The sequence below is a fragment of the Schistocerca serialis genome, chromosome 2 (genome assembly GCF_023864345.2).
Source record: "Schistocerca serialis cubense isolate TAMUIC-IGC-003099 chromosome 2, iqSchSeri2.2, whole genome shotgun sequence".
NCBI lineage: Eukaryota > Metazoa > Arthropoda > Insecta > Orthoptera > Acrididae > Schistocerca > Schistocerca serialis.
In genome coordinates, this window is record NC_064639.1 from 285,276,849 (window position 1) to 285,303,398 (window position 26,550).

Here is a 26,550-nt window from a genome sequence, read left to right on the forward strand (position 1 = left end):
CTGTGTCTACTGATGTGCTTTAGCTTTGTGGAGTCATTCATGTTTTGTCATTAATTCACAATGAGCATGATGTTACCTCACACAATTTTAAAAAATAGTTGTTATACTTGGTCTCTTGATCTCTTGAGGCTATGGGCCTACTGGTCTCACCGATGTATATTTCCACATTGGTTTTCCACCTTGTATTGTGTTGTAATAGCTTGCTTGCTATGGTGAACGGAATGGGGATCTGCTGTTGTCGATTGCTTCTTCCTTTGTTTGCTATTATTTGTGGTCATCGACTAATGAGATGTGGGCTGCAGTTTTTCTCCTGCTGGACAGAGGGCCTCGCGGTGACAGTCATTCGCCCGTGGCGCTCGCGTTACGTGTTGTTGATGCAGCCTGTTGGACTCTGAGGGCTGCCAGCCAGGATGGGACAAACTTGAATCCATCCTCTCTGTTCTTGTTGTTATCGTGTTTCATTATTTCTACGCTTCTCCGATCTTGCGTTTCGTCATGCCCCGTTGCTTGGCCAGTACAAAGGTTTCGTTAAATTTCATTTCCTTGCCCTAATCTTGCTGGTGTTCAGCCACTGTAGATTTTCTGTGTTGCCCTACAGGTGTTGCTACGGGAGTGCCAGTCTCGTCGAAGTATACTTCCCCACACCGACATTCCACCTTGTACACATCTGCTTTGTGTAAAGCATCTGCCTCGTCCTTGATGGAATTTCGCACATCCTGGATCTTGCGATTCCCGTGATAGACAGGCTCGACGCCATGCCGGTGCATGTTTATTCGTGTCAGTGACATTTTTCACAGATGGTTAGCTCGCTGTGGCTGCAGTCTGCCGATTTTCCGCCTATCTCGATTTCTTGTTATAAGTAGGCTGTTTAGGTTTTTATGTTGGTAACGCCACGTAGCGCTCTGTATAAAAATCACTAACTGTGCTGTGTGCAATCTGTGGCTGGTTGGCATTGTTGGTATATTCGCTATTGTAGTGTTGGGCAGTCGGACGTGAGCATCGCGCAGCGTTGTGTAGTTGGAAGTAAGCCGCCAGCAGTGGTGGATGTAGGGAGAGAGATGGCAGAGTTTTGAGAGTGGATGATCCAGACGTGGGTCCGTCAGAAAAAGGAAATTTGTAAGACTGGATGTCATGAGCTGATATATATATATATATATATATATTCATTCATTTCATTGTTGCCCTTATGGACAGTGTTTGAACTCGAAAATCACATGATGACACAATTTTCACTTCTTTCCTTTCTTCCTCTTCTCTTCCCAAAATCTCTTCATCCTTTGGCTGTGCTCCTGTTTCCTTTGCTCTGTCCATAATGTTCCTTTCTTCTTTCTCTCCTTTACAATAAATTTTGCACTCCTAACTTTGTTTCTGAAGTATTTCCTGTCTCCTATCATTTGCCTGTTGATCCCTATCTGCCTTAAGTCTTCGTCTATTTCATGATACCAATTTGTTTTCTTGCTTGAGCTGTTTACTACATCAAAAATTTTCTTTGTAAGTCGGTTGTTGTCCATTCTCTGTATGTGCCCATAGAAAGTTAATCTGCGTTTTCTGATCGCGTCTGTTAGTCTGTCAGTGTGCTGGTACAGCTCTTTGGTAGGTCGCTTCATCCATATGCCATCTCTGTGAATTGGTCCAAATATTTTTCTGAGAATTTTGCGTTCTATTTTTTCTGTGTCTATGATGCCTGATGCTCCAATTGTGGTTGTTTCTGATGCGTACAATGCTTCTGGTAATACAACTGTTTTGTAGTGCCTAAGTTTGGCCTGCCTCGATATGCTTTTCTTATTATAATGTGACCATGTGAGTTTGTATGCCTTCTGGAGTTTCTTCGTTCGTTCCATGTTAGCCGCCTTGTTTGATCCTCCCATTTGTATGTACTCCCCTAAATACTTAAATTTTTCGACTCTTTCTACGGATCCATATACCGTATGCATGGTGTGTACATTGTTGGTCTGTCGTTCCATATATTGTGTCTTCTCGTAAGATACCTGCAGACCTGTTTTGGCAGCTATTTCATGCAAGCATTCCAGTACTTCCTTTGCCTCCTGTGTATTATTGCTGAGTATGGCTATATCATCTGCAAATGCCAGACATTTTATGATTGTTTTGGTTTCACGTGTTCTTCCCAGCTGTATTCTTTTAACTTGTTCCTCCCACTGCTTGATAATTTTGTCTAACACCATGTTGAACAGGATTGGTGAGAACCCGTCTCCTTGTCGGACACCTGTGTGTATGTGGAAGGGTTCCGAAATTTCTCCCATGAACTTAATCTTGGAGGTAGTGTCTGTAAGCGTCTGTTGTATAAGTGCCCTGGTTTTTCTGTCGATACCATATTCTTCCAGTACGTCAAAGAGTGTCTGTCTGTCTATGGAATCATATGCTTTTTTAAAGTCCACAAAGGTCACTACAGTGTTTCTTGCCTGTCTGACTTTCAAAAGTGTTCTCAAGTTCCAGATCTGTTCGATGCATGATCTCCCTTTTCTGAAGCCTGCCTGGTATTCCCCAATTTGCAGATCTGCTTGTGGTTCTAGTCTGTTTAATAGCACCTTAGAGAAAATTTTGTATGTAACTGGTACTAGCGAAATGCCTCTGTAATTGTTTGGATCTGACTTATCACCCTTTTTATGTAACGGATGGATCAATGCACATTTCCATTCCTCTGGCACTTTCTCTGTGATCCAAATTTCGGAGATAATCTTATGGATTTTTTTGGTGATGTTTTCATCTTGGAGTTTCCAGATCTCGGCGATAATACCATCTTCTCCGGCAGCTCTGCTATTTTTCATTTGTTTTATGATTTCCTCTATCTCTTCTATTGTGGGTGGATCAGAATCGGCATTAGATGTGGTCTTTTGGAATGTTAATTTTCCTGTAGGTTTTTTGCAATTAAGAAGTTTATCAAAGTAATGTTTGAGAATTTTACAGTTTTCTTTTGTGTTTGTTTCCAGGGATCCATCTGTTCTTCGGAAGCAGAGGCTAGGGGGTTGATAGCCCTTAATATTTTCTTTGAAAGTTCTGTAAAAATTTCTTGTGTTATTTCTTTTGAAATCTTCCTCAATTTCTTTTAGTCTGTTATTGTCATATGCTCGTTTTTCCCTTCTGATTTCCTTCGATGCTAGTTTCTGAACTTCGTGAAATTCTTTCCATGTTTCTGAATTTCTGTAGCTACTGAACTTGTCCCATGCTTGCTTTCTTCTCTCAATGGCTTCATCACACTTTGCGTTCCACCACCTATGTTTGCGTTTTCTAGGTGGTTGTCCCCAGCACATAGTCTTCTGAACTGCCTTCGCCAGATCTGTCCATGTGTCTATTGAGTGCCTATTAATTTCTTCAATGATTTTATCCCTGTTTATCTTCAAGTATTCCGGATCAGGTTTGACTATTTTGTTTTGCGCTGTCTGTTTCAGTCTTGGGATTGGCCTAATCTTAACTTGTAGCAAATAATGATCAGACTCGAAGACTCCTTTACGTATTCTGACATTTAGAATTTCCCGCGAATTTTTCTTGGATATGACCACATGATCAATCTGAAATTCTCCCCACACTGTGTTGGGTGCTTTCCATGTTGTAAGTTTTCGTCTTGGTTTTTGACATTGTGTTGACATGATTTTGAGGTTAAAGTTTTGACAATATTTTATGAGGTGTTCCCCATTTCTGTTCGTGCGAATATGTGCTGAGTATGGGCCTGTTATTTCTCTGAATTTTCTCTCCTTACCAAGCTGCGCATTGAAATCACCCATTACAATTTTCACATGTCTTTCTGGTACGTTGTTAGTTACTTCCTCCATGTCTTCCCAGAAGTCTTCAATTTCTTGTGGCTTCTTTCTGTTATGGTCATTTGTAGGTGCATGTGCGTTGATAATTGTGTATGCTTTATTACCTGATTTGAAGGACAGTGTCGAGATACGTTCTGATATTGAATTAAATTCTATGATGTTATCCATGACTGATTTGTGTACTGCAAACCCTGTACCAAACAATAATGGTGTTCCTCTTCTGACAGCAGGTTTACCTTTGTAAATCCTGTAATGTTCTGTGTCGAAATGGTTTTCATCTACGAAGTGCGTCTCTTGGATGGCAAGAATTTTGATGTGAAATTTATCTAGCATGTCTGTCAGTTGTTTTAGTTTTCCAAGTTTGAACAGAGTGTTTGCATTGAGAGTGCCAAGGTAGTGCTTGCAAAGAGGTTTTGAGAAGCTCCGACTCTTCTCCTCATGATGTTCCTGGTCCCCCAGAATCCGATGACCAGGAAAGTCCAGTCCGTTGACTGGGGCCTGGGGTAGCGGATTTCTTTCCATTTGTTCCATCATGATTACTTCAAGTTGAAGTTGGTTGTGGTGACCTTCAACAAGATCACGGTAATTGCAGACTTGATTGTTGAGATCAAGCCATATTTCACTGCCGCACCAACTAGGTAAACAGACGCAGACCACTAGTCGCTGGATACCAGAACAGACACTAATGGATTTCTTGATGTTGTGTGTTTGGTCCGCGAGAGCTATTTTATTTCGCTCAAGTTCGCCGGCAAGCCGGTGAGGACCCCCCTATCCGCCACCTAGGATGCGCCACGTCGGAGTATCACCTCTCCGCCTGCTACGACACCGTAGTAGGTTCGTGGATATATATATATATATATATATATATATATATATATTATGACGTTTGAACACTATTAAGGTAAATACATTGTTTGTTCTCTATCAAAATCTTTCATTTGCTAACTATGCCTATCAGTAGTTAATGACTTCAGCAGTTAGAATCTTTTATTTAGCTGACAGTATTGGCACTCGCTGTACTGCAGTAGTTTGAGTAACGAAGATTTTTGTGAAGTAAGTGATTCATGAAAGGTATAGGTTATTGTTAGTCAGGGCGATTCTTTTGTAGGTATTATTGAAAGTCAGATTGCGTTGCACTAATATATATATATATATATATATATATAGTGTGTCAGTTTACTGTTGATCAGAGTAACTAAAGAGAGAAATGTCTGAGTACATTCAGTTTTGCTCAGCTGTTTGAAAATCAAATAACATAAGAGGTTTATCAGCACATAATTCATAATTTTCCAAAGGGGACATTTCATATGGCGACCCTGCCAGGATACCTCACTGGAATCTTCTGAATTTTTCTTGTAGTTTGTGTAATTTGTGTAGCTATTGTTTATTGCTAGTGCATAATTGTAGAGAGAATTTCCTTTGCAGTTGTAGTTTTTCATTGTTGCACTGTAAAACAGTCATAACATGCATGTAGATTGGCACCAAAAATTTCACAGCTGTGCTTGCAATTAATTAGATATTATTTTTAGTGCTATGTTAATGTGTTTTCTTGTTTTTGCTTTTCAAATTGTACTTTTCTTGTTATCATGTAAATTACTTGATAATTATGGCATGTGAAAAACTTAACACTAGGCTCCAAAGTAAACTGAGAAATGACAGTGAAGACAAAAGATGTGTGTTAGCGCCACCGTATAATGAATTAACTAATATTCAACATAGTAATTTGGTAATTGTGCATAGGGAAATTGACCAGGCAGCAAATAATGGTGTAGACAGTGAAACAATTAGTGAACAGGGAAGCATTATCGATTGATCAGTCGGCAACAGCTCGTCAGGACCCCGAAATGACAGGACACAATATTGCAAATACTGTAGATTCAAGTTTTGCGTCCTCACCTCTTCTCAGTTAAGTCAATACACATTTTCTGCTTTTCAAAATGCGAATGTTGCCGGTGCAAATGCACTGCTGAAAAGCATAGAGGAACAGATTCCAGACACTAATACATTATTATTGCAATTAATGCAACAAATGAAACAAAATCAAAAACAAATGGAACAAAATCAGAAACAAATTAAAGAAACACTTCAACAAACACGTGAAGATTTAACTACTGAGTTACATAACATCGAATCAAAATGTCAATACCAATTTCATGTTCGTGAACATACTAAATTTTGTGTTAGACCAAACATAATTCCGGTACATTATAGGGACAGTGTCAGAACAGAAATACAATCTATACTTGACGAAGGCATTATTGAGCATGCAGTAAGCTCATACAACAATCCATTACATGTTGTTGAGAAAAAAATGGATCGATCAGGCTTGTCTTGGATTCGAGAGAAATCAATACTATCATCATTCCTGAAACAGACAGGCCACAGACGTTGGAAGAACTACTTCAAAATTTTAATGATGTAAAAGTGTTGTCTTCTATTGATCTCAGATCCAACTTTTATCAGATCGAACTTCATCCAGAATGTAGAAAATACACAGCTTTTCTTTGTTTCGGCGTTTGTTATCAATTTCGGAAACTTCCTTTTGGTTTGAACATTTCTTCGGCAACATTCATTCGTGGGCTAAATTCCATATTACCTGAGTTCTTAAAACGTCACATCACCTTATATATGGACGATATTCTAATAGCAGAAGCCTCATGGGAACAACAGAATCGTATCCTCAACAGTGTGTAACGTATTTTTGCAGAATTGGGAATTACAGTTAGCTTGGAAACGTCTGAATTTGGTAGGTCGAAGGTGAAGTTTTTAGGACACATTATTTCTTCTGAAGGCATTCCGCCAGATCCTGAAAAGTTAGAAGAAATCAGAGCCATTCCAGTTCCATCCACAAAAAAAAAAAAAAAAACAAGTTGGCAGTTTTCTAGGTCTCGTAAATTTTTTTCCTCGTTTTCTGAATATGCAAATTCTTGTAACACCAAAAATTTGTTCTCTCACTGGAAAAAATACTATTTGGAATTGGGAGAAACAGGCACTGTTGGAACAATTCTTTGAAAGAAGCGCTACTTAACGCGCAATACTAGCTCATCAAGATCTGTCACAAGATTTCTGCCTTAGCACGGGTTCTTCTAAAGTATGTCTTGGTACACATTTATTTCAAGAAGCCATAGAAATGACACTACTGTTCCGAAAACCATTGCTTTTGCTAGCCTCGTGCTAACAAACTCTGAAAAGAATTATTCTGTCACTGAATTAGAGCTTTAGCTATCGTTTGGGCATTCGACAAATTCCGTTCTTTTCTTTCTGGTTAACACGTAAATGTATACAGTGATCATCGTGCATTACAATTTCTTATGTTTTCAAAATTACATCATGACAGGTTGAAACGTTGCGCATTGTTTCTGCAAGAATTCCACTTCACAATAGTCTGCATTCCTAGCAAGGAGAACATTGTTCGGACACATTGTCACGGGCACCGGTTGGGTGTAAGAAAAGTAATGCAGAAGCCAACCACGAGAAAAATTCAGAAAGTCGTCTTTGAAAACTTCATCACCACTTCCGTAAAGGACATTGCTCATGAACAAGATAAGGATCCAATTTGGAAAAACATCAAAAGGAAATGGCATGAAAGGGCAAACACACAGATTCGGCATTATTATCTGGTTAGAATCAACATATCTCTTCAAATGCTGCACTGTTGATGACAAGCTATGGGTACTTTGCATTCCTGATGTTTTTGTTAATAAGCTCATTTGGTACATTAATTTCAGCTACCCACATTTTGATCCACGAAAATGTTATCATATTCTTCGGACGAATTGTTATTTCAACAATATGAAAAGAGAATTCGAAGAGTCTTGTCTATTTGTAAACGTTGTCAAAAGGCTAACCCATCAATTATCTCATATCTCACATCGTGCTCTGTTGTTTCCTATCATTCCTTCTAAACTAAAAGAATTTACTTCTGTTGATCTCTTGGGACCCCTTGTCAGAACATTGAATGGATTTTCGTACGTTTTAGTCGCTGTTGAACTTACTTCAAAATTTGTGTCTTTCACACCGTTACGTAAAGCCACTGGACGGTCTGTATCCAACGCCATTGTTAAAAATTTCTTGTATGAAGTTGGCCACGTTGCTAAGGTAATTGCAGATAACGGACCACAATTCAGATCTGTCGTTTGGTCACGCATGCTTCGGAATCATAAAATCAAACCTGTTTTTATTTCATTGTACTCACCATATTGTAAGCCGTCTGAATGGGCTATGAAAGAAATCAATAAGCTTTGCAGACTTTATTGTCACAGAAGGCATCAGTATTGGGACAGAGATTTACACTTATTTCAAAACATGCTGAATGAAATGCCTTATGACTCCACTGCTTTACCACCTATTCTTGTACTGAAGAATAAAGAACCACCGAACAGAATCAGAGAGCTTGTACCTTTTCCTTGTACATCTAAACTTCGACACAAAGACACAACTGATTTGGCTATTAAAAATATAAGTTCTCCTGCAGACAAAAGGAGAAAACTACATGGTAAAGTAAATGCAAAGGAACTATATATAGCTCAGAAAGTTCTCATTAAAGCTCATTCATTGTCACATAAGAAGAAACGCTTGAGTCACAAATTCTTTCTGATTTACAATGGACCTTACAGTATCCGACGTATACCACATGATAATTGCGTTGATGTTGAAACTCTGCATACTAGGAAGAGTAAGGGATTGCACCACATTTCACATGTAAAACCATATATTGAGAGATAATCTGTTTTTAACTTAGTCTTTGCCACAAAATTTTTCACTTCACGTTGTTAGTACGCTTTGACACAGTTAGGAACGGTTAACATGCGACAATATTTTGAAGTCAACTTTATAGGCAAGAACCTAGGGAAATTATTTAGACAGTAATTACAAATGCATTGTTATAGTGAACATCGACACAGTGTTATTGTGTGTACATTCTTCCTTTTTCGTTGCACGATTACGTAATGCCTATACGGCCTACATACTTAGAACATATACCAGTACGGCTAATGAGATTTTAATGCAACATTTTGGTTTACTTGAAAAAACGTTCTGGATTAAAAAAACTTTGAGAGATACCAGATAACATAGTGGTTAGTTTATTTGACAGCTACACGATAATATCACGATGCTACTAATGAGTGACGCAATTTAAATTATTGCTTTTGCGCTGTATCTGTTTCATATCGGTACAGATTTTCTGAATTCTTCTGGAAAGTAAAACATGCTTTGGTACTAACTTTGTGGTATAGCTACAATGAGACAGCCTTTTCCATAGCAAGACAATATGTTACAGTATAGTACTTTCTTGATCACGGTAATGTATGTAATAACTATGATATCTATTATGAAACGTCCCCTTTAAACAATTATACAAGACTGTGCTTAAACTGACACACAATATTTTGTTAGCGCAACGCAATATGACTTTCAAAATTCCCTACAAAAGAATGGCCCTGACTAACATTAAACTATACCTTTCACAAATCACGTACCTCACAAAAATCTTCGCTGCTCAAGCTACTGCAATACAGCGAGCGCCACTACTGCCAGCTAAATAAAAGATTCAAACTATGGAAGGCACTAACTACTGATAGGGATAGTTAGCAAATGAAAGATATTAATAGAGAACAAACAATGTATTTACCTTGATATCATCATATATAAATATAGCAGTTCATGACAAATTTCAAAACTCCGCCATCTCTCTCCCCACATCCACCACTGCTGGCGGCTCACCCCCAACTGCGCAACGCTACGCGCTGTTCACATCCAGCTGCCGCTGCCCAACACTACAATGGCAGATAACAATGCAAACTAGCCACAGACTGCACACAGCACAGCCAGTGATTCTCACACAGAGCGCTATGTGGCGTTACCAATATAAGAACCTAAACAGCCTACTTACACTATACGCAAAGCATTTCACTTTTGTTTATGACGAGGTAAGTACATTGACTTCTGCAGAACGAAAAGCCCGATCGAAGTGATTCCACAGATTCTCGACTGGGTTTTAATCCGGGGAGTTTGGTGGCCAGGGGTCTACAGCACATCCTGGTGCTCTTCAAACCACGCACGTACTTACCTAGAGGTGTGACACGTTGCATTGTCCTTCTGGTTGTTGGCGTAGTGTTGAGGAAAAGCAAATCACCGGTCCGGGTGGACAATAATATCAGAAATTGAGTCCACCTTGATGCAAAACACTTTCTTATTCGTTTATTTCTTTATTCTCCCAAATTGGTTTCGGTGATAAATATACCATCATCAGAAGTTTTTTTAATCTAAAACATGCAGAAAATAGCATGGTTATACAAACACAGTAGCACATTATTACATATTTACTATTCGTTTTTTGAAATATACACTCCTGGAAATTGAAATAAGAACACCGTGAATTCATTGTCCCAGGAAGGGGAAACTTTATTGACACATTCCTGGGGTCAGATACATCACATGATCACACTGACAGAACCACAGGCACATAGACACAGGCAACAGAGCATGCACAATGTCGGCACTAGTACAGTGCATATCCACCTTTCGCAGCAATGCAGGCTGCTATTCTCCCATGGAGACGATCGTAGAGATGCTGGATGTAGTCCTGTGGAACGGCTTGCCATGCCATTTCCACCTGGCGCCTCAGTTGGACCAGCGTTCGTGCTGGACGTGCAGACCGCGTGAGACGACGCTTCATCCAGTCCCAAACATGCTCAATGGGGGACAGATCCGGAGATCTTGCTGGCCAGGGTAGTTGACTTACACCTTCTAGAGCACGTTGGGTGGCACGGGATACATGCGGACGTGCATTGTCCTGTTGGAACAGCAAGTTCCCTTGCCGGTCTAGGAATGGTAGAACGATGGGTTCGATGACGGTTTGGATGTACCGTGCACTATTCAGTGTCCCCTCGACGATCACCAGTGGTGTACGGCCAGTGTAGGAGATCGCTCCCCACACCATGATGCCGGGTGTTGGCCCTGTGTGCCTCGGTCGTATGCAGTCCTGATTGTGGCGCTCACCTGTACGGCGCCAAACACGCATACTACCATCATTGGCACCAAGGCAGAAGCGACTCTCATCGCTGAAGACGACACGTCTCCATTCGTCCCTCCATTCACGCCTGTCGCGACACCACTGGAGGCGGGCTGCACGATGTTGGGGCGTGAGCGGAAGACGGCCTAACGGTGTGCGGGACCGTAGCCCAGCTTCATGGAGACGGTTGCGAATGGTCCTCGCCGATACCCCAGGAGCAACAGTGTCCCTAATTTGCTGGGAAGTGGCGGTGCGGTCCCCTACGGCACTGCGTAGGATCCTACGGTCTTGGCGTGCATCCGTGCGTCGCTGCGGTCCGGTCCCAGGTCGACGGGCACGTGCACCTTCCGCCGACCACTGGCGACAACATCGATGTACTGTGGAGACCTCACGGCCCACGTGTTGAGCAATTCGGCGGTACGTCCACCCGGCCTCCCGCATGTCCACTATACGCCCTCGCTCAAAGTCCGTCAACTGCACATACGGTTCACATCCACGCTGTCGCGGCATGCTACCAGTGTTAAAGACTGCGATGGAGCTCCGTATGCCACGGCAAACTGGCTGACACTGACGGCGGCGGTGCACAAATGCTGCGCAGCTAGCGCCATTCGACGGCCAACACCACGGTTCCTGGTGTGTCCGCTGTGCCGTGCGTGTGATCATTGCTTGTACAGCCCTCTCACAGTGTCCGGAGCAAGTATGGTGGGTCTGACACACCGGTGTCAATGTGTTCTTTTTTCCATTTCCAGGAGTGTAGTTTTCTAGGGATACTTTAATACTACCTTATTTATTGTATGTTACAGCATGTTTTAAGGATTATTGTCGCTGTTTGCGACATATTTTCTGTGCACTTCTTTTTCTTTTGGCGTTTTTTTTACTAAACAAACATCATGTCATGTGCAGCCGTGTGAGCGGCTGTTAGTAAACAAAATACTAAAAGGTGAACTTCGTATGTCACCAATATATATTTGGGGTTATGGTAGTGTTGTGGAATCCAGTTATTTGGTGTGTCCTGAGCTCTTACTTAGCTGTTCGTGTACTCACGTTCGTTGAATGGTATGTAGCTGCTTTTATACACAGAAAAACAAAACTTTCGCACTTTGTTTCTGATCCAGAATATTACGCCATCTTGCTGTTCGTGTGTGTCGCGAGAGGCGTATCGCATGTGGTGAGAAAAGCTTTGACAACTGAAGCGCGAATTAGGACGACTTCCGTTCATTATTTATGTCTCTGGGTGTGATGGGGAAGAGATTCTTTTGTCACCGAAACTAGTTTGGGAGAATAAAGAGATAAACGAATAGCAAGGTGTTTTGCATCAGGGCGGACTCCATTTGTAATATTAGTTGTTCTATGCAAAGACGGACCAAATGGAAGAGTTCCAAGATAAAATTATTGTTTACGGGTGGAAATGATGCCGAGGACAGATGTATACTTGTGTTGATCTACTATGGCTTCCAGAACGACGAGATCATCCAGGGAATACCACGAAAACATTCACTAGACCGTAACACTCTCTCCTCTGGCCTAGGTGTTTACTTTCAGACATTTCACTCCCTGCACGCTAACGACAGTTCTTCTTAAAATAACACCTGTCACCAATCACTGCATGTCCAGTTCCGGCACTAGCGTGCATATTCCAGCCTTCATCGCTAATGAAGAGCGGTCAGCATGAATGCATCAACCAGACACCTGCGGCAGAGGCCTGTACGCAGTAACATTTTCTTAACGGTCGTTGAGGAAACACAGCTGGTAGCCCCTTCGATCGTTTGGGCGCTCAGTTGATCAACATTGTATTCGCCCGTGCATCCTCGGCAGTCTTCTTTTTTTTCCTTTATTGAGTTTCGATTCCCCCCGAAATAGGCGGGCTGGCAGAAGCTTAATATGCCTCTCTTGAGCCTACAGAATTTTTAAAACATAAAAAGAAGATAATAAACAAAAAAAATCAGGCGATAAAAACGGTGACTTAAATTGTTCAAATAGCTCTGAGCACTATGGGACTTAACATCTGAGGTCATCAGTCCCCTAGAACTTACAACTACTTAAACCTAACTAACCTAAGGGCATCACACACATCCATGCCCGAGGCAGGATTCGAACCTGCGACCGTAGCGGTCGCGCGGTTCCAGACTGAAGCGCCGGTGACTTAAATTGTAAAATGGCGGAAAATTATGGAAGTTAAAACATAAAACAAAGGGTTGGCGATGCTACTGAAATAAACAGGAAACAGACAGGTAAAATAGTAGACAGACAATTAAAAACAAGATGGCGGCAGTCCGGTTCCTGTTCGCATGAGATATAAAATGACACCCAGCGACAGTATGATTTCCATTAGTAACACTTCGGAAAAGATGCACAACACTTAAAACACTGCACTAAAAAGTTGGCACAAAGATGATACACCACAGCCAAGGGCAGATGGGGGGGGGGGGGGGACGACCTGGACAGATGAGGGGAAAGAAGGGGGGAGGAGAGGAAAAACTAAGTGGGGGGGGGGGGGGGGGACCGACGGAGGAAGAGGACTCATAAGGGGGGCGGGGGCAGCGGCAGCCTTCGTTCAGCCATGTCATTTATCGACCATGATGCACCACAGTTGGTTCAAAATGGTTCAAATGGCTCAGAGCACTATGGGACTTCACATCTGAGGTCATCAGTCCCCTAGAGCTTAGAACTACTTAAACCTAACTAACCTAAGGACATCACACACATCCATTGCCGAGGCAGGATTCGAGCCTGCGACCGTAGCGGTCGCGTGGTTCCAGACTGAAGCGCCTAGAACCGCTCGGCCACTTCAGCCGGCACAGTTGGTTCGGCTGCTTTTGGATAGTCCCTTTTTCCACGCACGCTATACTTTACCACGGCGGCACGGGAACAGTTTACATAGCCGTTTCAGAAGTGCTTCCGCTATTGACCGAAAGCCAATCATGCACTTTTGGACTTCAGATAAATTGTTCCGTTCCCGCATTACGACGACAGCACTGTTTTCCGCATTCTGCCGACGCTCTTTGTATACGCTCCACTGCCAGTGCTGACGCCAGCCGTCTGCGAGGGCTTATTGGACGTGGATGTTGATCACGTGTAGAACTAGTTTTCCGCAAAACCGTGTTCTTCCGTGATGCTTACTGAAAATGTCTGCGTCCTTTTTTCAGGTTAAGGTGTGCAGTGCTCTCTTCACTTTAAGCGGCATGTGAGCTTGCGAACATTCGCAGTTTAAGCGACATAAAGACGCGAAAGGCTAAACTTTTTCGGTGGAAGAAGAACTCGAACTGCACGGATCCTTGGGTCTCATTTCATATTCGCGGAGGGCTCGTGATCAGGAGAACGCTTCTCTCCCTTTCGGTGTCTTCTGTAGCAAGAAGTGTTCCCGTGTTAGCGGAGCACATAGCAGACCTCTTGCTGTCGAGACGCTTTCGCGGTGTCCGTATTACCAGGGCAGTGGAGAAGAACAACCGCGAAAGGCTGAAACGGAAATTAAAATCACTGCCGGAGAGTTAAAACAAACTCTCAGCATTACCGCCTTTAACAGTACGCGAAACGCTGTTTCTCTCAAACAAACGTTGCGTCGTTCGCGAGACTGTCACGGTTCAGGAGACATCGAGAGAATTTTAATTACACATCTGTGAAAAGAAAACCGTGCAGCTGTAAATAGACGGTGACAACAAACCCGAAATTAAAAATTTCGCTGGGACCAAGCTGTTCATATCACAAACAATCTGAAGTACGATTCTTGTAAAGAAAATAATTACGTTTCCGCTCCTTCTCTTTAGCATAAAAAACAAGAATTTTTGCAGAAATAAACAATTTCTTTTCCATACAGTTTGGTTTTCTTAAAATTAATGCATCTTTCCATCCCACATACATCTTTTTACGTTAACGACATCGGCATCATTTTTACTTCTGTAAGTGGAGATAAGCGAGCCAGCCTTAGCGGATTTTGCAGACTTATCACAGTGGATAAAGACGTAAAACGAGATAAACCTATCGCATTTGCTTTGTTGTATGCTTTTTTCTCGTAAAAGCAGTATTCCGTGAGACAAAACTATGTAATATATTTTTTCAGAGACCTGAGAGAAAGTTAGTAAATAATAATATGTTTAAAACCGTCGACTTTGTCACCCAGTTAAGCCATACAAAACCTGACATTTATGCTGCTCTTAACATATATACACTACTGGCCATTCAAATTGCTACACCAAGAAGAAATGCAGATGATAAACGGGTATTCATTGGACAAATATATACTACAACTGCCATGTGATTACATTTTCACGCAATTTGGGTGCATAGATCCTGAGAAATCAGTTCCCAGAACAACCACCTCTTGCCATAATAACGGCCTTGATACGCCTGGGCATTGAATCAAACAGAGCTTGGATGGCGTGTACAGGTACAGCTGCCCATGCAGCTTTAACACGATACCACAGTTCATCAAGAGTAGTGACTGGCGTATTGTGACGAGCCAGTAGCTCGTCCACCATTGACCAGACGTTTTCAATTGGTGAGAGATCTGGAGAATGTGCCGGCCAGGGCAGTAGTCGAGCATTTACTGTATCCAGAAAGGCCCGTACAGGACCTGCAACATGCGGTCGTGCATTATCCTGCTGAAATGTAGGTTCTCGCAGGGATCGAATGAAGGGTAGAGCCACGGGTCGTAACACATCTGAAATGTAGCGTCCGCTGTTCAAAGTGCCGTCAATGCGAACAAGAGGTGACCGAGACGTGTAACCAATGGCACCCTATACCATCACGCGTGGTGATATGCCAGTATGGCGATGACGAATACACGCTTCCAATGTGCGTTCACCGCGATGTCGCCAAACACGGAAGCGACCATCATGATGCTTTAAACAGAACCTAGATTCATCCGAAAAAATGACGTTTTGCCATTCGTGCACCCAGGTTCGTCGTTGAGTACACCATTGCAGGCGCTCCTGTCTGTGATGCAGCGTTAAGGGTAACCGCAGCCATGGTCTCCGAGCTGATAGCCCATGCTGCTGCAAACGTTGTCGAACTGTTCGTGCAGACGGTTGTTGTCTTGCAAACGTCCCCATCTGTTGACTCAGAGATCGAGACGTGGCTGCACGATCCGTTACAGCCATGCGGATAAGATGCCTGTCATCTCGAATGCTAGTGATACGAGGCCGTTGGGATCCAGCACGGGTTTCCTTATTACCCTCCTGAAGCCACCGATTGCATATTCTGCTAACAGTCACTGGATCTCGACCAACACGAACAGCAATGTCGTGATACGATAAACCGCAATCGCGATAGGCTAGAATCCGATCTTTATCAAAGTCGGAAACGTGATGGTACGCATTTCTCCTCCTTGCACGGGGCACCACAACAACGTTTCACCAGGCAACGCCGGTCAACTGCTGTTTGTGTATGAGAAATCGGTTGAAAACTTTCCTCATGTCAGCACGTTGTAGGTGTCGCCACCGGCGCCAACCCTGTGTGAATGCTCTGAAAAGCTAATCATTTGCATATCACAGCATCTTCTTCCTGTCGGTTAAATTTCGGGTCTGTAGCACGTCATCCTCGTGGTGTAGCAGTTTTAATGGCTAGTAGTGTACATCGATGAGACAAAACATTATGACCACTGCCACGTGATCGTAGACTTTGCCTGTGAATTAACTGTTCATATTGCTACCCGGTGTTCACCGGGTCCGGTCGGTTACGTAACACGATATTTCGACAACTTACTTTGCATAATCTTCCGGTGATACCTGTAAAACGAGTTTAATGGCTTCGTTGTGCGTCCTCTTAACGCTCCCTAACAGATTCACAGATGTTGGACAGTCAGACACAGGTATAAGGAATAGAGATCCCCTGCTATACGCCCAGGACAGGACAGATAGTTTAATTTGTGGAAAGGGGCCAAAATGAGTGGCTGTTAATAGCACTCAAACATACTACTTTATTCATTTGACAAACATTACAAGAGTAAAGAAAACATTAAAAACAGAGCAAGCCAAACATTAATTTTAGAACTGAATTCCCGGCTAAATGCGCCATTCAATGTCACGTCGCCGGCCGGTGTGGCCGTGCGGTTAAAGGCGCTTCAGTCTGGAACCGCGTGACCGCTCCGGTCGCAGGTTCGAATCCTGCCTCGGGCATGGATGTGTGTGATATCCTTAGGTTAATTAGGTTTAAGTTGTTCTAAGTTCTAGGAGACTGATGACCGCAGATGTTAAGTCCCATAGTGCTCAGAGCCATTTGAACCATTTGAATGTCACGTCTCAAGGGCAAAACAACTTTAATTTAAAACCAGCTGAAGGCCACACTTAAGACTCAAAAACAAGAATTTGAATTTTAAAAGGCAGAAGGCTTCATCTTAAAACATTTCTCTAAATTAGTCTGAAGGCCCAAACAATCTCACACCTTAAGGGCAATACATCTTTATTTTAAAATCAGCCGAAGGCCAATAACTTAAGGCTCAAAACAGGAATTTTAATTTTAAAAGGCAGAAGGCCTTATCCTACATCAGGCTGAAAGCCCCAAACAATCTCACGCCTTAAGGGAAAACAACTTTAATTTAAAATCGGCTAGAAGCCATACATAAACAAACAACAAGGACAAATAAGAAAAGGCAGCACATCAATCGGCGCTCGGAAGTTTCCAAGGGTCGGCCTGGAATTCAAACACTAACGCTCGCTTAGTTGAGACAGGCAGTCGGCCCAACAATTCTCAATCCGACAGCAACCCAACCGACAAACAGTAAACGGACCAAGAGACAGGATAACTTTCGCTCCAACCGACCAGCACACAACAAGCGGGTTCAATGGAACAACGCTGAAGGTATCGGCGCCCACAACGAATTACACATTCGGCTGTCAAACTTCACACCGTGCTGGACAGCCACAACACGACGAGGAAAATACACTGCCTGAATTTACGTCAATGGCCAGGGCAGGTAACCGGAACGTTAACGGCCACAAGGCAGAAGATTCCGCTGGTTCACTTCAATTCAAAATAATCAAGTTAAGTTAAACTCCACAGGAGGGGGCTAGAATTTCGGCAACCTGAAAACACACGTTGTTGCTTGTGGGAATGTCCCAACAGCCCACAACGAAATTCAAACGACTCAGTGTGAACAGTTAGGGCTGGCTGATAGATTAAGTAAAGTCTCAACTTTCGTGTCCGGGATCGGTGAGCCACAGACCTCGTAGCAGTGGGAACAGCCCCTCACACTCCTACTGCGCGTGGACGTCGCCAGCAGCCCACGGCCAAACACGCGCCACTGGGCTCGCTGCTAAACGCCAACCGACCAACTGCCCAGGCCCAGAAACGGTGAAAGGACCAAATATACGTCAGCCGATGAGACGACCAACCGAACGACCAACCAACGGTCGTCCCGCTCCAATCTCCCTCCGTCGGACAGTTCGTGTGTGTCGCCAGCGGTCGGCGAGCACTGGCTGTCTGCGCCTCACCGGCGCTCCGTCCCCGACTTCACAGCTGATGCGTCCCGACTGCACTGCTGGTCCAACTGATTGCCAGACACACGACCCGGAAATACTATCGGTCGCTCCAGAGATGGTACGACAGTGCACTTATCGATACGCGCTGTAGGGACTGATGACCTTAGCAGTTAAGTCCCATAAGATTTCACACACACTGAAAATGTTTTGATAAGCGCTGCTACTGCCGCTCATGGGCAATTAACGCAGGAAGTTAGTGACGCCAGTAAATGGAATAAGAAACGAGGCGGCAGTACCGTAATAGGAGATGACAAACAATAAATTGCATGAACATGAGCCATGCACGGCTCTAGAATGTAACACCGAAAAAAATCTTGGTAACAGAAAAAAATACATCAGTTGAGCTTAAGAATGCAATAAACAGGAAGTGCAGGGCAGCCAAGGTGAAACGGCTACAGAAAGAAATCGAAAAAGAAATTATCGGCCGATGGACTGGCTCAGAATATAGGTAAGTCAAAACAACCTTCTGTGATATTAAAAGCAAAGGTGGTAACACTAAGAGGTGGAACGGGAATTCCACTGTCAAACACAGAGGAAAGATCGGACTCGTGGAAAGAGTACAATGAAGGCCTCTGTGAGAGACAGACTTGCCCGATGGTGTGATAGAAGAAAGAGAAGAAGACATAAACTGAAGCAACAGAGAAACTGCTGTATTTATGCGTTTTCACATACAGAGATATGAAAACAGGCAGAGTACGGCGCTGCGGTCGCCAGCTCCTATTTAAGACAACAAGAGTCTGGCGCATTTGTGATCAGTTACTGCTGCTACAGTGGCAGATTATCAAGATTTAACTGAATGAACGTGGTGTTATAGCCGGCGCACTAGCGATGGGACACAGCATCTCCGAGGTAGCGTTGACGTGGGGATTTTCCTGTACGACCATTTCACCAATGAACCGTGAATATCAGGAGTCTGATACAACATCATATCTCCGACATCACTGCGCCCAGAAAAAGATCCTACAAGAGCGGGACTAACGACGAATGAAGAGAATAGTTCGACGTGACAGAAATGCAACCCTTCCGCAGATTTCAATGCTGGTCCATCAACATGAGTCACCGTGCGAACCATTCAACGAAACATCGTCGATATGGGCTTTCGGAGCCGAAGACCCAATCGTGTACCCTTGACAACTGTACAACACAGAGCTTTACGCCTAGCCTAGGCCCGTCAACACCGACATTGAACTGTTGATGACTGGAAACATGTTGCCTGGTCGGACGAATCTCGTTTCAAATTTATCTAGCCGATGGACGAGTACGAGCGTTTCAAATTGTATCGAGCCTATGGACGAGTACGAGTATGGAGACAACCTCATAAATCCACGGACCCTGCTTGTCAGCAGGGAACTGTTCGAGCAGGTGGAGGCTCTGTAATGAGGTGGGGCGTTGGTAGTTGGAGTGATATGGGATCCCTGATACTCCTAGATACGACTCTGACATGTTACACGTACGTAAGCATCCTGTCTCATCATCTGCATCCATTCATGTCCATTGTGCATTCCGGCGGAATTGCACAATTCCAGCAGGATGTTTTGGCACCCCAGAATTACTACAGAGTGACGCTAGGAACCCTCTCCTGAGCGTAAACACTTCCGCTGGCCATCAAACTTCCCAGACATGTACATTATTGAGCGTATCTGGGATGCCTTGCAACGTTCTGTGCTCCACCCCCTCGTACTCTTACGGATTTATCGACAGCCCTGCAGGATTCATGGTGTCAGTTCCCTCCAGCACTACTTCAGACATCAGTCGAGCCCATGCCACTTCGTGTTGCTGCGCTTCTGCGTTCTCGCGGTAGCCCTCCACGATATTAGGCAGGTGTACCAGTTTCTTTGGTTCTTAAGTGTAAAAGAGTTAGAGGACCCAGTATTAGGATCAAAATTTAAAAGGGCTTTGGAAGAGTTTAAATAAAATAAGGCAGATGGGGTAGATAACATGCCCTGACAATTTCTAAAATCATTGGGGAAAGTGGTAAGAAAGCGACTTTTCACGTTGGTCTGTAGAATCTATGAGACTGGCGACGTGCCGTCAGACTTTCGGAAAAAATCTCCAAAATTTCGAAGACAGAAAGAACAGGTAAGTGCGAAAATTATCGCACAATCAGCTTAACAATTCATGAATCACGAAGTAGATGAAGTTAGAGATTTTGCTACCTCGGAAGCAAAATAACCCATGACGAGCGAAGCAAGGAGGACATAAAAAGCAGAGTAGCACAGCAAAAGAAGGTATCATGGTAAGAGTAGTCTACTGTTTTCAGACATAGGCCTTAATTTGAGAAACAATTTTCTGAGAATGTACTATTATACACTAAAGTATACGAACGATCTGAATGACGTTTCGGCTGATTTGCATGCAGACGACATAACGTAACTGTGCTCCAGGTACTCAAATCTCTTTGCATTACAGTTACTTGACTATGCAAAATGGATACCACAAGAGGTCACTAACGAAAACTGTTTTTTAAGGTAATCAGTCCAGATGTAAATCAAAACCAAGATGTTACAAATGCTAGGAAACGTGTCATTAGAGATGAGACAGTCCTTGGCACTTGTAAAGTGAATCTTATTACAGTAAGTGACATTTCAAGACGAGTGCCATACTTTAGAATTTAAGTTAACTAACTTCCTCACATAAGTCAATCCCAGAATCTTTAGGCAAAACTAAATATTTTTATGAACAAGATATTTTGAGACAATATCTGGACTCTTAAAGTTTTCTGACAGTTCGAAGTATTTTTACTCTTTAAAAGGTTTTCCCACACCTGTGAAACGTCATTTCTGATGCAAATTGTTTGTTATAAACTTGGTGTTGAAGTAACCAGATGAAAGCGACGCGATTAAACGCGGCAAGCACTATGGAAACCTCAAAATTAACATCGTATCACCAGTAATTTCTCTGAACTCAAGACAGAGCAATTATTTGTCCACATGTCTGAACTTTGAATGACATGAAGAACTGTTTTCTTCAGGATCTGGATTGAAACCATTCATCTGCAGCGATTGTAACTGAGCAAAGCTTTCGTGCCTGAGCGAGGTCCATCATAGAAACGTTCGCCATTAGTCAGTAGGAATAAAGAGTCGTGCAATATCGAATTTTTCACCAGTATCAGTTAGCAAATCTGAACTTGAACATTTTTGTGTACTGCCTGGAAACCTGTCAAGATCCTTAACGTTTTATATAATTTCAAGTAACAAAGTTTGCACTTGTTTAAAACGAAGTGCTATGATGTAAAGTTTTGTGACGGGAACTCGAAACCAATATGTAATGTGAGTGTTAACTATGTAAAATCAGATGTTAGATATAGAATTTTTTCGTCAGCAGCGACATGTTTGAATTTGAAATGTGGATACTTTTTTTTTTTTTTTTTTTTTTTTTGCCTGACCGGGTGTCGAATCTAGCACCTATCGCCGTTTTTATATCGACATATTGTTTTTCTCACTAGTAGTGATACGTGTGCGTATTTGACTAGAAATAACGGCATCTTTTTGTTTGTCATAAACTTGGTGTTGAACTAATCATTTAAAAGCGGCAAGTGCTATTGTTGATTACACACTAAGAGATTTTAAAAATGAAAATTATTTATCACTAGTAGTTCGGTGTGCATGAGCTAGGGCTTCAAATGAAAGCATAAATATTTTTGTGCTGGACCCGGACTAGAACCCCCTATGTGTCTTTCATGGAGACCTCGAAGAGTTTGAAATATTGGGGGAAAACAACGAAATGATCGAAATGTATTGTTCCATGTGGGTCAGATATGACGAAAGAGGATATCCGTAGACGAATCCGAGTCCAGCACAAAATTTTTCAGCGTTTCATGTTCGAATTAAGTTAGAGCCCTTGACATGGAGTGACCATGACTCATTCAATAAAATAAATTTCTATTGTGAGGAGGCTTACTGGTGACGGAGTTTCTGTTTGCCGCGACTTCCGCCTTTGTTCTGGCCCAACGTAAACCTGCTCTCTCTCAGTTGGTAGCGCAGGGATATGATGTTTATAATGCCGATTCTGAAGTACTGTGCAACCTGACTTTCTTCGCTTGGCATTACAAGACGAGAAAGAGATCGGTTTGTGGTTTTTAAAATGCATGACAGAAGTGGGAATCGAACCTAACCCTCATAACAAAGTAACTACAATCAATCCACGAGAACAATGAAGCTTCCATTGCCTGCAGTCCTAATTATGTCGCAATGTATGATGCGCTCAGCTTACACATTAGACAGGGCGACAAAAATTAGGTTCCCTATTATCTGGTTAATTATAAGCAGGTTTCTGAGATGAAAATTATGCTAGTCTCATGTTAGCGGGATTTTTTCAGCCATCATAGCCTCGATTCGAAGCCATCTTGAAAATTTCAATATTTCAAAAAAAAAAAAAATCCTAGATCGAAAAATATCATTGCAAAGTATGAAGTAACCAAAAAATAATTCGATCAAAACTGTCATTATCGCTATTAACTTCCTCGTTCTACTGCTGCTGCTACACGCGTGCTTGAAGGAAGCATTTAATGCTTCTTAGTCATTTTTAGAAGCAGTTGCCCAAAAAGGGTAAATATTTAGTTTGCAGCAAATGATTTCGGCGTTATGTGGCAAGTTGGCCGTAAGAAACAGTTATTTGTGGTTGGTGACTAAGTGTAAGCCTCTGAGTCGGACGTCAGTTTTTGCAACGTTGAAATATTTTTCTTCATTGCTGAAGTGGATACTGCAGTTAGAGTAACACCCGTGGAACACCAGCTTCAGTAAACTGACTATTTAACACTGCTCTTTCTACCGGGAAATACGCAGGTGACTTATTGAGCGTTATAACTATACTGCAACAGTAATTCCGTGTGCAAGCAATGCATACGAAATGCAGGATTTCGAAGTGCATTGGGTTCCAGTTGTATACATTGCTGACCTGAACTGAATCTGCATCATTTCAGAACCCTGGTACTGCAATCTCATAATGCCACCAACAGTGTGCTTGTACTGCTATCTTCATTGTCCTTTGCAATTGATTTTATAATCACTAAAATAAAGTCACACGATCTCCCAACATGAGGGATTTCATTTCGTTCCTAGTTTCCTTCTGGGAGATTAGTTTTCTGGTCAGTAAGCTTTTTCACTTCTAACCAGCGAAATGTCGGAAAATGTTGCCAGCATTCGCATCACAAACCACTATTTATTACTGTTAAGGAGATTTCTATTAAGATAGTCGTAGGTGAAAAATTTATTTTAATCTTAAGTAGCAACGTTCACAAATTTACCGAATAAGAAAGGCTTATTGTCCAGGTAAGAAAAGGTTTAAAAACATAGTCTGCCCTGTCAGGGTAGGTCGATCTTTTCATCTGATACAATTGCATTATAATTTGCCTAAGAGGCATCAAACGTTGTGTTCCAGTAGCTGTGGAAAAAGAGACCTTTGGAGGAAAAAGAAACATCTGCATGAATATCAAGAGCTCAGATGGAAAACCAGTTCTAAGCAAAGAGGGGAAAGCAGAAAGGTGGAAGGAGTACACAGACGGTCTATGCAAAGGCAATGTACTGGAGGGAAACATTATGGGAATGGAAGAGGACGTAGATGAAGATGAGATGGGAGATATGATACTGCATGAAGAATTTGACAGAGCACTGAAAGACCTAAGTTGAAACAAGGCCGCGGGAGTAGACAACATTCCATTAGAACTACTGATAGTCTTGGGAGAACCAGCCATGACAAAACTCTACCATCTGGTGAGCAAGAAGTATGAGACGGGAGAAATACCCTCAGAGTTCAATAAGAGTGTAATAATTCCAATTCCAAAGAAATTAGGTGCTGAAAAATGTGAAAATTATCGAGCTATCAGTTTAATAAGTCACGGTTTCAAAACACTAACACGAATTCTTTACAAACGAGTGGAAAAAGTGGTAGAAGCCGACCTCGTGGAAGATGAGTTTGGATTCCGTAGAAATGTTGGAAAGCGTGAGGCATACTGTCCCTATGACTTACCTTAGAAGATAGATTACGGAAAGGCAAACTTACGTTTCTAGTGTTTTACAATGTTGACTGGAATACTCTCGTTCAAATTCTGAAGGTGGCAGGGGTAAGATACAGGGAGCGAAAGGCTATTTAAAATTTGTACAGAAACCAGATGGTAATTATAAGAGTCGAGCGGCTTGAGAGGGAAGCAGTGGTTGGGAATGGAGTGAGACAGGGTTGTGGCCTATCCCCGATGTTATTTAATCTGTGTATTGAGCAAGCAGCAAAGGAACCAGAAGAAAAATTTGGAGTAGGAATTAAAATCCATGGAGAAGAAATAAAAACTTTGAGGTTCGCCGATGATATTGTAATTCTGTCAGAGACAGCAAAGGACCTGGAAGAGCAGTTGAACGGAGTGGACAGTGCCTTAATAGGAGGGTATAAGATGAACAACAAAAAAGTAAAACGAGGATAATGGAATGTAATCGAATTAAATCAGGTAATGCTGAGGGAATTAGATTAGGATGTGAGACACTTAAAGTAATAGATGTGTTTGGTGTCTGGGAAGCAAAATAACTGATGATGGCCGAAATAGTGAGAATATAAAATGTTGACTGGCAATGGCACGGAAAGCGTTTCTGAAGAAGAGAAATTTGTTAACATCAAGTATAGATTTAAGTGTCAGAAACTATTTTCTGAAAGTATTGGAGTGTAGCTATGTATGGAAGTGAAACATTGACGATAAATAGTTTAAACAGGAAGAGTATAGAAGTTTTCGAAATGTGGTGCTACAGAAAATGCTGAAGATTAGATGGGTAGATCACGTAACTAATGAGGACGTACTGCATGGAATTGGGGAATAGAGGAATCTGTGGTACAACTTGACTGGAAGAAGAGATCGGTTGGTATGACATGTTCTAAGGCATCAAGGGATCACCAATTTAGTATTGGAAGGTAGCGTGTAGGGTAAAAATCGTAGATGGAGACCAAGAGATGAATACACTAAGGAGATTCAAAAGGTTGCAGTAGTTACTTGGAGATGAAGAAGCTTGCACAGGATAGAGTAGCATGGAGAGCTTCATCAAACTAGTCTCTGGAATGAACACCACACAACAACAATAAAATCCATACGGTGCTGAATCACAACGCCAAACTATTACTACATAAGATGATAGGCCATACTCATTCTATGCCTGTGAAAGAATTGCTCAACGGTGGGTAAATAGCACAACCTCACTAATCTCTCACCCAACACACAACACAGTCGCAGTGCAGTAGCCAAAGTGAAACACTATTCGCATACCCGACGGAGCAAGTGGAACCAGTATCACGTCATTAGTGATATGACTGAAATGACAACCACTGCACAAATTCTACATGTCAGTTAATTAATCAGCTTGCTACATTGTTACTTCTGCTGTTCTGAAATATGCTAACCATTACTTATTTGAATAAATAAGCACTACACTCTGGGTCAAATGTTTTTGTCGTGTTTAAGCACCATCACAAAACAATGACTAAGGAAAGGATGCCGTTAAAGCCCCGTTACACAGATAACAAAACAAATATTCGAAAATCACTTGTATTTCTTCAGAAAACAGTTGAATATAAAATGCCATCCGAAAAATGTTTGACCATTCAGTGACAGCCGGTCGACTTCAAGGACTGTATCTAAGTTGTCTAACTCATTTCACTAGGTATTTACTTGTAATTTTGATGAAACTTTCTGAACAAATCGTTCGTAATACATAACATGGGTCGAAAACATTCAGCTCTGGAATGCGAGAAGGTTATTTAACAGAAAAAAATCCAATGTATCTCGTCAATTGCCTTGTGAGAAAGCTGCTTCATTCTTCATTAATTGTTGCCACGATTGCTTAGTTTAGAAACGAGAATACTGTGGAACCATTACATCCAAATTAGTGTCACAATAAGCAGAGCAACATGTAATGTTACAATACAGCTCCTCAAGACTACAAAAGAAGCAAATGAAGTTTGAGAAGCCTGAATTCTAAGTGAACAATTGACATGCACTATGCGATCAAAAGTATCCGGACAACCCCAAAAACATACGTCTCCACGCCAGCAGAGGACACCACTCGACGCTGATTTCTGGCCACCCACTGACACAACCTCCCGCAAACATTCCAATAGACAATCCAGCATCGAACAGTAAACAGAACAGTTCTGTGTTATGTTTTATAGATAGATAGTTACACGACGACGTGCAGGAAGAGGTCCATAACTTTCTTAACAGCATGGTGGCAAACTTCTATGACATGGGCATACAAGAACTGTCACAGCGTCTACAAAAATGCATCGACAGAAATGCTGATTATGTCGAAAA